Source organism: Cannabis sativa, chromosome 6, assembly GCF_029168945.1.
Source record: "Cannabis sativa cultivar Pink pepper isolate KNU-18-1 chromosome 6, ASM2916894v1, whole genome shotgun sequence".
NCBI lineage: Eukaryota > Viridiplantae > Streptophyta > Magnoliopsida > Rosales > Cannabaceae > Cannabis > Cannabis sativa.
In genome coordinates this window covers 62,592,664-62,604,970 of record NC_083606.1, presented here as the reverse complement: position 1 = coordinate 62,604,970, position 12,307 = coordinate 62,592,664, and the positions used below count along the sequence as shown (strand labels likewise).

The 12,307-nt window shown below is 38.0% G+C and overlaps 1 non-coding gene across 1 annotated transcript; it reads right to left on the bottom strand.

Moving 5' to 3' along the window:
- Window positions 1–4,619: 4,619 nt before the first annotated feature.
- On the bottom strand, window positions 4,620–4,725 carry LOC115696077 (small nucleolar RNA R71). Its single transcript, XR_004007675.1, has one exon. It is a non-coding gene; the product is annotated as a small nucleolar RNA R71 (small nucleolar RNA).
- Between the last annotated feature and the right edge of the window lie 7,582 nt (window positions 4,726–12,307).

Genomic DNA, 12,307 nt, shown 5'->3' with positions numbered 1-12,307 from the left:
TTTCCTATCTACTCTCCCCGACATATATTTTAAAATAATTTATTTGCTACTATTATATATTATTAAGTGGAAATTAATTAATTTTATGATGTATTCTTATTTAAAACAATATACAACTACTTTTGTTTTTGAAATAAAAAAATAACAGAGAGAGAACAAAAACTATTATTACAAAAATAATTTATCTTGAACTCCAATTTCAAGTACATTATTCTTTAAATAATTTGAGATGAGTGTACTAGTTTTCAAATAAAATTCAGTTTTATATATTCATTTAGGGAGCTTGCAAACAAGTTGTGTATTGGAAGAAGTGGTTGAGAGTACAGTGAGTCATTTAGGATGACTCAGGAAGAGCCATGTAAACCTCCTTGTTGAGGTCTCCATTAAAAAAAGTGTTGTTGACATCTAGTTGGAGAATGTGCCATTGTTTAATGGTGGAAATGGCCAGAAGAAGCTTGAAAGTAACCATTTTAGCCACAGGTGAGAAAGTGTTGTAAAAGTCAATTCCTTCCTCTTGAGTGTAGCCTTGTGCAACTAAGCACACCTTGAATCTCTCGATTGAACCATCACTGTTATATTTAATTTTGTAGACCCAACAACATCCAATGACACGTTTGTTCGGAGGCAAGGGCACCACTGTCCACGTCTTGTTTTTTAGTAAGCAAAAAGTTCATATTGCATTGCTTGATCCCACACTTTGATTTGACACATCTTGATTGTATGTGATGGGTTCAAATAAGGTTTGTTACTGCAAGGATAAAGGTTTTACGAGAAGGAGAAAGTTTACTATAAGAGAGAAATTTATCAAGAGAATGGGGAGTAAAGTGTAAAGACTCAATTTTTCGAGTCAAACATATATATATAAAATAATAATAATATATATGTATATATATATATATAAAAAAATAGCAGACCTCCTATCATCACTCTCTCTCTCTCTCTCTCTATATATATATCGATATCTCTCTCTTTTTCTCTCTCTTCAAAACACAAAAAGGAAGCCACAAAGCTCCATCACCGGCGGACTCCGGTGACCCACCTCCGGCGTCCGACCAGCCCCACGCGCCAGACCACTCGAACCCCTGGTGCCGACGACCTCACCCCCCAAGCGGCGCTGCTTCTTTCACCGCCGTTAGCTCGGGATCGCAAGTCAAAGTTTGGGGGTTCAAACTTTGAACAGATTTTTTGGTCACCGATTTTTACCGCCACTGATTGTTAATGTGCATCGCTTAGGTGAGGCTTCGGAACCCCAAATTTTAAATATAGTCATATTATATGTCGTTGGACTCGGTTTTGAATGTAGAATGCGATGATGATAATTATTTAACCATTTGATGGTATAGGTGAGAGTAATATGTAAGATTGGACTAAACAATTTGAGCTCGGGACTTGAGAGCTTAAGATTGTCTTTTGGACAAAGTTTAACAACTTGGGAGAGGTAGGGACTCACCTTGATTATTGGACTTGATTGTTATATGTGTTGTATAACATTAGACATATTCTAAATTTTTATGATTTGCAAATTGTTTGAAAAATTGAAAGCTTAATCTACATATTTTTCTGGATTGTTCTGGGGCACTGAGTGCCAAATATACTTTTGTGTACAAATATTTATGCAAGTTATGATTTTTGAATTTATTCAAAATACAGCTGTTATGCTGCCAAATTTTCTAAAAAATAAAAAAGGAATATGTTCTTTTGTTATGCTTATTAATTGTCTGCTTTGGTTATACCGATGAGAGCCATGTTGATCATGTTCAGTGCATATTGTTGTTTCACGACCTAGTCTCTGTGTCATCATAGGTAGATCAGGTGTGCACTCACCTGTAGGTGAAAGACCTAGAATCTGTACAGGGAGTGAATTAAATCTGAGCCCCGGTATTATGGTGGATATCAGAGGTGACTACCCAGCTTTAGATGTCGTTTTCTATGATTGGTATTGAGAGCTAGGGGTTTAGTAGACGGTGTTATGCATTTGATGCTTGATTTTGTGACTCTTTGTGATCTCTCTATTTTTTTTATATATTTTGATACTGGTGATGAGATATTTTATTTTTACAAAGCTAACCATGCAGGAATTTTATTAAACCGAGGGTCCTTTGATATTAGTTGTTTTCCTACTGGGCTTTATAAGCCCACCCCCTATTTTTCTCTCATTCCAGGAACTCAGTTTGATGTGGATGAGGATGGTACCGTTGGGAAAGGAAGTCATTATTAGTTTAGTCTTATTCTACTCTTTAATTTTCTAATGAAACTGATTTTGTACTTAAGCTAAAATGGATGGTCTGGATGACTTAAATTAGCTATGTACAAGTTAAAAATGAGGAATGATGGATGCTAGGTATTATTTTGGTATTTCATTGACTTATTAAATCTATCTATTCGGTGATTACATAACTGTGGGGACATTATTATTCTTTTATATTGATAAGTGGTCCTGAGTTTGTTACTAATATTGATAACTCTATGGTATAGAGTTATTTTTATGCTTTTAAACTAAAAGTATTGTGAGAAGAGTAGTGAAAATGTGTTTGTTTGCTTAATTTTAGTTACTTTTAGTGTCATTTTCTATTTAGTAAGCTAACTTTTAAGTCTTGTAAATATTGATATTGTTAGGTGTGATTTTCCAATTAATTGTGCTTGTTTGTTGTTGAAAAAGGAAGCAAGGAAGAAGTGGAACATAAGCTGAAATTGAGGCAGATTGCTGAAGCAATGCTGAAGCGAATTCAACATTCTGGCAGTGACATGGAAACACGAGTTTCACTTATCCACCTCAGCAAATTCGGCCCAGTCACTCAAAATACTCCAGCTGGTTGCTGTGGAAGGAAAGAGACTAAACCTAGTGGGCCAAAGTGGAAAAGTTTGGGCTTCTATTTTGGGGTATGAAGTTTGTACCCTAAAAACCCAACAACTAAAAAGAAGAAAGAGGTGAAGTACACCACCATCAACCTCCATAACGTGCAGCTGCCATTTTTTTGAGAGTAGCTTTGACTACAGCAGAAGTACAACAGAGAAGAAAGGAGAGGGGACCAAGCTTTAGTGTTTGATTTTTCTTTTACCCTTCTTTAATAGTTTTCGTTTTTTACTTTCTTTATTGTTGTTTGTACTTAGTAGTAAAATCTCTGTGAGATTGTAAAAACATACGGGCAGCAACCACGGATGAGTATTTTTCAGTTTGGGTTATAGTTTCTTACTTGACTATGAGCTAGATTTTTGAGGTTTGAATGGCTATGAACTTCTATGTTGGGTATGATTAAATTTTAAACTTACTTTAGCATTTTTGCCTTTGTTCATTCAAGTGAGTTTCATTTTTATTAGATTGTTGTTCCTTGGCCATGAATAACATTTTGTTAAGCTAGTTCTTGTACCGGAAGGATTAGATCTAGTAGTTCAACTTGAATGGAGCAAGTGAAAACCTAGATTTAGGTTTTTCTTTGTAAGTGGAATAGGAATATTTCATTTACCTTGCATAACTTAAGAATTGATGTTTTGAATAGTGTTCTGCTTGCTGGTTTGACATAGGAATATATTGAGCTAAGTGGTAGACTTAAATTTGTGAGTGTTGGAAAATTCTCACAAGCTTAGAGGAATTTTTGTTATCTCTGTGCAGAATGCTGGAGTAATGCTGAACCGATGCTGTAACACCTGGGAAAAAACCTGACTAGAAGGAATTAGCTATTCAAGCCATTTTTACCATATTACAATTTTTATCTTGCACCCAATTTTTCTAGCAGCAGTAGTTTTAATTCTAGCAAGTTTAATTCATGTCATTTTTAATTTTGAATCGTTACTCAACCATTTGCATGTTAATTCCTCTTACTTTAAGTTGTAATTAGTTGGTTTTACATCAAACTTTGTTTGCAATCCCTGTGGAGACGATCTTACTTATCACTTTATTACTTGTTTGACTGCGTATACTTGCGTATATAATTTTCACAACAAGTTTTTGGTGCCGTTGTCGGGGATTGAAACTAAAAATTGTGTATTATCAACTATTTTGTAATTTATTTTTTGGTTTAAAGTTTTAATCCTATTTGGTGCGCTGAATTTTTCTTTTTCAGGTGTAATCTAGTGTATGAACGAGCAAGAAGAAGACCTTGAACTTGCTCCTATTGACCCCGAAATTGAACGCACTTTCAGACAAAGAAGAAAGGAACAAAAGGCTAAAAAATGCTGCAATATGGCCGATGGGTTTGAAGTTGGGGGTGCTCATAATGATGCCAATCCTATTGCTTTGGCCGATGATAGAGCCCGAGCAATAAGAGAGTATGCAGCCCCTATGTTCAATGAGCTTAATCCGGGTATTGTGAGACCCGAAATCCAAGCACCTCACTTTGAGCTCAAGCCCGTCATGTTTCAAATGCTCCAAACGGTTGGTCAATTTGGTGGGTCGCCAACGGAAGATCCTCACCTCCATATTCGCTCATTTTTGGAGGTGAGTGACTCTTTCAAGCTACAAGGAGTAAGTGAAGAGGCTTTAAGGTTGAAGTTGTTCCTGTTTTCCTTGAGGGATCGGGCTAGAGCGTGGCTTAATACTCTTCCTCCCGATTCGGTGACTAATTGGAATGACTTGGTTGAAAAATTCTTGAGAAAGTACTTTCCTCCAACAAGAAATGCAAAGTTTCAAAGTGAGATTATGTCCTTTCAACAATTGGAAGATGAGACTACTAGTGACGCATGGGTAAGATTCAAGGAGTTATTGAGGAAGTGCCCACACCATGGTATTCCTCATTGTATCCAACTTGAGACATTTTACAATGGTCTCAATGCGGCATCTAGGATGGTGTTGGATGCTTCCGCTACTGGAGCCATTCTTTCCAAGTCTTATAATGAAGCTTTTGAGATTTTGGAAAGGATAGCTAGCAACAACTATCAATGGTCAACTAATAGAGATCCTATAAGCCGAAAAGTAGCGGGTGTTCTTGAAGTAGATGCTTTGACCGCTCTAACCGCTCAAATAGCTTCAATGACCAACATTTTGAAGAACATGAACATGGGAGGAAGTGTACAACCAGCTGCTGCCATTCAAAGGGCAAAAATTTCTTGTGTGTATTGTGGTGATGGCATACTTTTGAAAATTGCCCTTCAAATCCAACTTCGGTTTGCTATGTGGGTAATCAAAACTTCAACCGCAACAACAATCCATACTCAAACGCCTACAATCCGGCATGGAAGCATCATCCAAACTTTTCATGGGGAGGTCAAGGGGCAAGTTCAAGTGGAGCACAAGCACAAGGAAAACAATCATTTCCACCGGGTTTTTCTCAACAACTAAGACCTCAACAACCACACCAACTCAAGGCCCTCAAACTAGTTCTTTGGAGAGCTTAATGAGAGATTATATGGCCAAGAATGACGCTGTAATTCAAAGTCAGGCAACATCTCTTCGGAATCTTGAAGAATAGACCACAAGGCACTTTGCCTAGTGACACCGAAAACCCAAGAAGAGATGGCGAAGAACATTGCAAAGCGGTAACCTTGAGAAGTGGAAAAATAATTGAGTCAAATGTGGCTGCAACAGGCAGTAAGGAGCCTTCTTCAATCCAAAAAGAGGGGGAAATGAAGAAAAAGCCAGCAATTTCAGCTGCTGAAATTCCCCCAGTAGTTACAGCATCCGGTCAGCATTCTGCTGCAGAAAAGTCTTTACAAAAGCCACCTCCACCATTTCCTCAACGGTTCAAGAAGCAACAGGACGATGGTCAATTCCGGAGATTTCTTGATGTTCTAAAGCAGCTCCACATAAATATACCACTAGTGGAAGCTTTAGAGCAAATGCCCACCTATGTGAAGTTTTGGAAGGATATTTTGACAAAGAAAAGGAGACTTGGCGAGTTTGAAACTGTCGCTTTGACAGAGGGCTGTAGTGCTATGTTGAAAAGTAAAATTCCATCCAAATTGAAAGATCCGGGCAGCTTTACAATTCCAATTTCTATAGGGGGTCGATATGTTGGAAGAGCTCTTTCTGATTTGGGAGGTAGTATTAATCTCATGCCTATGTCTATTTTTAAGAAGTTGGGAATTGGAGAAGCAAGGCCAACCACCGTCACTTTACAATTAGCAGATCGTTCCATGGCTCATCCAGAGGGGAAAATTGAAGATATGTTGGTACAAGTTGATAAGTTCATTTTTCCGGCCGATTTCATTATTCTTGACTATGAGGAAGATAGGGAAGTTCCAATCATTTTAGGGAGGCCGTCCACAGGAAGAACTTTGATAGATGTTGAAAAGGGAGAGCTTACCATGAGAGCGGAAGATGAGCAAGCCACATTCAAGATTTTCCATCCCATACGTGCTCGGGATGCAATAGGAGAATCCTTAGCAATTGGAGATATGGATCCCAACATGGTTGAGGAGTCCAAATTCAAAAATAGTAAGATGGTGAGAAAGAAGATTCCCCTTAAAGAAACTGCTAAGGATCACGAGCCGCAAGAAAGCAAAGACAAAACATCATTTGACCCTAAAAAACCACCGAAAAAGAAGAGAAAGCAAAAGAAGCTCAGTAGAAAAATTTTGTAACACCCTAACTAGCATAGGCGTATTACGTGATTTTTAAACGTACTGTGCAGCTCGTTGCTAATCAACGAGGTTTATGGAAATCGTGGTTAATTAAAATTTTTCCTTTTTAATTAAACTCATAAAATATTTATACAAAAATACTTGGGATTCCGATTACAAAACATTTTACAAAAGTTCACTGACTATACAAAATACTTGTCGCCTAGCGACTAATTACAAAACAAGCACTGTTGTCCCGAGGATCGTATGCTCCAGGCCTAACCGCCCCGACATGTACAATCTTCACCGGCTCGATCTCACGGTCCTTCAGCCTTAGCCTTGCCCTTACCTACACATAAACATAGCACTGTGAGTCGACAGACTCAGTAAGAAAAGCATAAATCATAAACATACATAAATCCCAGGTTATGACCAGACGCCCATACCCCTGACCATAACCCTAACTGCCGTGTCCCACACGATACTGAGTCCCGAACGTTCATAAGACGGTACTATTGACAAGTAACAGCCTATACTCGGTACACTGGTCATACTCCAGCTGCTAGTCATACTCTAGCCTGTACCGATGTGTTACAGTATCAGCCTATACTCGGTTCACTGGTCATACTCCAGCTGCTAGTCATACTCTAGCCTAACCCATGTGATACGGTCACATAGCACTGTACCACCAACCCTAGTATCAGCCTATACTCGGTTCACTGGTCATACTCCAGCTGCTAGTCATACTCTAGCTTAACCAATGTGATATGGTCGGATGGTACGAAGCCAACATACATATCTAACGTAATCTAACAGGCTTCCTAACATGCATGCTAAACATGTAATATATATGCATACTGTTATACTAATCTTACCTCAATTCCGAATTCAGGTGTGCCGGTCAACCTGAGTGGAATTATCAGCTCGGCGGATTACAGGCTCCTAAACCGTAAAAATCACAACACTGATAAGTGACGCACTAAATCACAACCGGGACAAAGGTTTTAAAACCAAACTTAACCTACTGCAACTTAATACAAAAATACCCCAAACTAGCAGAGAACAAACTGTCTGAAAACCCGAAACTAGCACGAAACGACAAGTTGAGAAAAACCGGTTTCTCACCCTACTGAAAAATTCGGGTAACCGGTTTTACAAGCAGTGTAAAACCGGTTAGCCGATTTTACCCAGAAAACCCACAAAATTCAATTCTCCAACCAAAAAGTTTCCAAACTCAACCAAACTTTCCAGACCTGCTAAATAGACCCTAATAAACATTTTCCAAGTGATAAAACAAAGCTTCATGCCCACAAACAAAAATCACCGTTAAAGCTCCAAGCTTTGAGTTCAAAACTCAAACTTGGTTAAATCTAACTAACATGCATTAAACCTTGAATAAAATTACATAATCAAGCCTATAGAAACTGCAGAAACCAACATCAAGCATCAACAAAAGCAACAGCAACAGATTCTTCATTTTTCTTTGAAAACTATATTTTGAGTAAAAACTTTCAAGCTTGAAACAAAGCTACTATCATGCATCCAACTAGCTATAATCTACTCAAATAATCATGCTTTAAACTTCAGAAACAACATCAAATACACAGCAGCAACAACCTCAAAAACCAAACATGCGACACTCATTTATTCATAATTTTCAACAAACTTAAAGAGAGAGAGATTAGGAGCTAACCTAGCTTGATTAGCACACCAAAAAGGAGATGAATTCACAAGAAAAATTTCAAAGATCCTTGCTGCTCAAGGAGGCCGAAAATAGAGAGAGAGAGTTGAGAGAAAATGCTTTTCCTTTGAAATTTCTAATTTTTCTAACTTTCTAATTTTTATAAAATGAGAGAAATTGCATGTAATAACATTTACTTCTGTAACACCCTAACTAACATAGGCGTATTACGTGATTTTTAAACATGCTGTGCAGCTCGTTGCTAATCAACGAGGTTTATGGAAAACGTGATTAATTAAAATTTTTGCTTTTTAATTAAACTTGTAAAATATAATTACAAAAAGACTCGGGATCCCGATTACAAAATCATTTACAAAATTTAACTGTTTATACAAAATAAATGTCGCCTAGCGACTAGTTACAAAATCAGCCTCGCTGTCCCGAGGATCGTACGCTCCAGGCCTAACTGCCTCGACATGTACAATCTTCACAAGCTCGTTCACGGTCCATCAGCTTTAGCCTTGCCTTACCTACACATAAACGTAGAACTGTGAGTCGACAGGCTCAGTAAGAAAAGCATAATAATATTCATACATAAAACCCGGTCATGATCAGATGCCCATACCCCTGATCATAACCCTAACTGCCATGTCCAACACGATACTGAGTCCCACTACTGCCGTGTCCAACACGGTACTGAGTCACTACTGCCGTGTCCAACACGGTACTGAGTTCTGAACGTTCATAGGGACGGTACTATTGACACGTAATAGCCTGATCGGTCGAACCGGTCATACTCCGGCTGCTGGTCATACTCCAGCCTGTACCGACGTGTTACTATATCCACCTGATCGGTCGAACCGGTCATACTCCGCCGCTTGGTCATACTCCAGGCTGTACCGACGGGATACGTCAATAGTACGGAACCACCAACCAAGTGTCGGCTGATCGGTCGAGCCGGTCATACTCCGCCGTCGGTCATACTCCAGCCTGTACCGACGTGACAGGGTTGGATGGTTCGAAGCCAACATACATAACTAATGTAATCTAACAGGCTTCCTACATGCACGCTAAACATGTAATCTACATATGCATACTGTTATACTAATCTTACCTAGATTCCGAATTCAGGTTTGTTGGCCAACTCCGACCGGAACTTTAATCGCGGCGGATTACAGGCTCCTAAACCATAAAAATCACAACACTATAAGTGACACGCTAAATCACTTCCCGGGGACTTAAACTAGGAACTAAAAGTTTCCCTATCGATAAAAAGCATGGCAATACCCCTAAAAACATAAAATCGAGGAAATCTAGGGTTTCAGAATTTTCCCCAACCGGTAGAGCGGTTGCCCAACCGGAATTCCGGTTCTGGAAAATTCAGAACCCCCATCCGGAATTCCGGATGCACAACCGGAATTCCGGTTCCTCGCAAGCAGCAAACTCAAAAATTCATAACTTGCTCAAATCAACCCCAAATCACATGAAACCTTCCAGACCTGTTCTATACAACCCCTAGAACATTTCTAAAGCAACAAAACCACCCAGATTGCACAGAAATGAAAAACACCATTAAAGCTCAAGCTTTGAGTTCTAAACTCAAACTTGAGTAAAATCACCTAACATGCATTCAATCTATGCTTCAAACTCAATATCAAGCTAATAACAACTTAAGAAACTAGAATCTAACTCGCAAACACAACAGCCACCAAAACCTCCATTTTTCTTTGAAAACCCAAGCTTTTTACATAAAAATCTATCCAACTAGAACAAGGAATTCAAGCATGCAATTCAATCTAATTAAACCTACTTAACTCAACATTTTAATCAAGGAAACAACAACAACAATTATAGCAGCAACATCATGCATAACTCATATTATTTTCATAAAAAATTTCAAGAAAACAAAGAGAAGATACAAGTGATCAAACCTTGACTTGGATTACACAAAGAGGAGTTGAAAATCACAAGAATTGAGCACTAACACCCAGCCCTAGCAGCTCCAAGTCTTGGCCGAAAATAGAGAGAAAATGAGAGCTTTTTGAAAATTTTTTACTTTTCTTTAACTTTGTAATTTTTTGATAAATGAAATAAAAAAACTATTACACATATATCAATACCATTTCAGCCAAATAAATCATAAACAAACATTTATTTTTCATTTACTAAGTCCACTAAAGGACAAAAAGTCATTGGGGCAAAAAGACCATTTTGCCCCTCCTCACCAAAACCACATAATTAACACTAAAGGGGTATTTTTTTGGGAAATTCTAAATTCCCGGCCATTCCCGACATTCCCAGTGTCTAACTAAACCGTCCCAAACTACTAACATACTAAGTTGTGATTTCTACTGAGCCAAACACCGAGTTCCAAAATACCGGGCACCGGAAATGCAAAATTATGCAAACTACTACATGACATAAAATGCATCACTGAATTCAATAATTAACAGTATAATAAATTATTTAAATAGCTATAAATAATTTTCATAATTAATCATGATTAACTGCTAATTTCTAAATTAAACTAAGCGGTCTTTACAACTTCAGCCAACAAATAACATAATAAACTAATTATTTTCCATTTCTAAGTCCACTAAAGGACAAAACATAAATGGGGCAAAATGACCATTATGCCCCTCCACACTTAAAATAACATAAAGGGCACTAAAGGGTATTTTGGGAAATTCTAAATTTCCGGCCAATCCCGACATTCCCAATGTCTAAATAAACCGTCCCACTACACTGAAATACTACTTTGTGATTCTACTGAGCCATACACCGAGTTCCATGTTGCCGGACACCGAAAATGCAAAATTATGAAATTTCACTATATGACATAAAAATGCATTTAGAATTCAAAAATAACAGCATAAATAATTATTTAAATATTTATAAATAATTTTCCATAATTAAACATAATTAACTGCTAATTTCCAAATTAAACTAAGCGGTCTTTACAAATTTGGTCTCAAATGTTTGAAGTTGGGCAACAAGTGATTTTCGCCAAATCTTTAATGAAGGCTACTCATGGACGACTAGATTCAAGGTGTGATGGATCTTTCTTGGTGGTGTGAGTATATCACGATGGGGTGGTGGAACTACGTGATGCACTTTCAAGAAGAAAAATCTTTGTGAAAAGCCAAGAGTGAAGTTTGGGGGTGGTGAGGTCAACCAAGCAAAGACCTGCATCACTTTGAAAGAAGCTTGAAGAAGGACTTCGGGTTGTCTTGGCCTTATTGTATCACATTTGGGAAACCCAAGAGCAGAAGAACAAGATTATATTTAGTTATATATATATTATATAATAAGTTTGGGTGCCACACCTTGTAAAAAAAAAGAGAAGAGTGTGATTAAAATTAAGTTTGGGGTGTGCCACCCCTTAAAAAAAAAGGAAAAAAAAAGGAAAAGAAGAAAAAGAAAAAAAATTATTATATACATAGTTATATAATTACATATATATAACTTTCAATTTCCTACAATTACTGATAATTTTGCTGTAGTGTGGTGATCTTTATTGCTGGTGCAAAGCAGGGAATAGTCTTATTCCGAAGGACTTTATCCTTTCTATCCAGGATCTGCACTGGCTGTTCTTCGTAAGACATATCTGGCTGCAGTTCAAGGCTCTCATAACTGAGTATATGAGAGGGATCTGAAACGTATTTTCTCAACATAGAGACATGGAATACGTTGTGAACTACTGATAAAGCTGGAGGCAATGCTAACCGGTATGCCACTTGACCTATCTTCTCAAGAATCTCAAAAGGTCCTGTAAATCTAGGGCACAACTTGCCTCTTTTCCCGAAGCGTTTGATCCCCTTCATTGGAGATACTCGTAAAAACACATGGTCCCCTACTCGGAACTCAACATCTCTGCGCTTCGGATCCGCGTAACTTTTCTGTCTACTCTGTGAGGCAAGCATTTTAGCTTTTATTTTCTCAATTGCCTCGTTGGTCCGTTGCACTGACTCCGGACCTAGGTATTTCCTCTCCCCTGTCTCATCCCAGTGGATGGGAGATCTACACTTCCTACCGTATAACAGTTCATAGGGAGCCATCCCTATCGTACTCTGATAACTGTTGTTGTAAGAAAATTCTATCAACGGTAGATATTTGTTCCAAGAGCCTTCA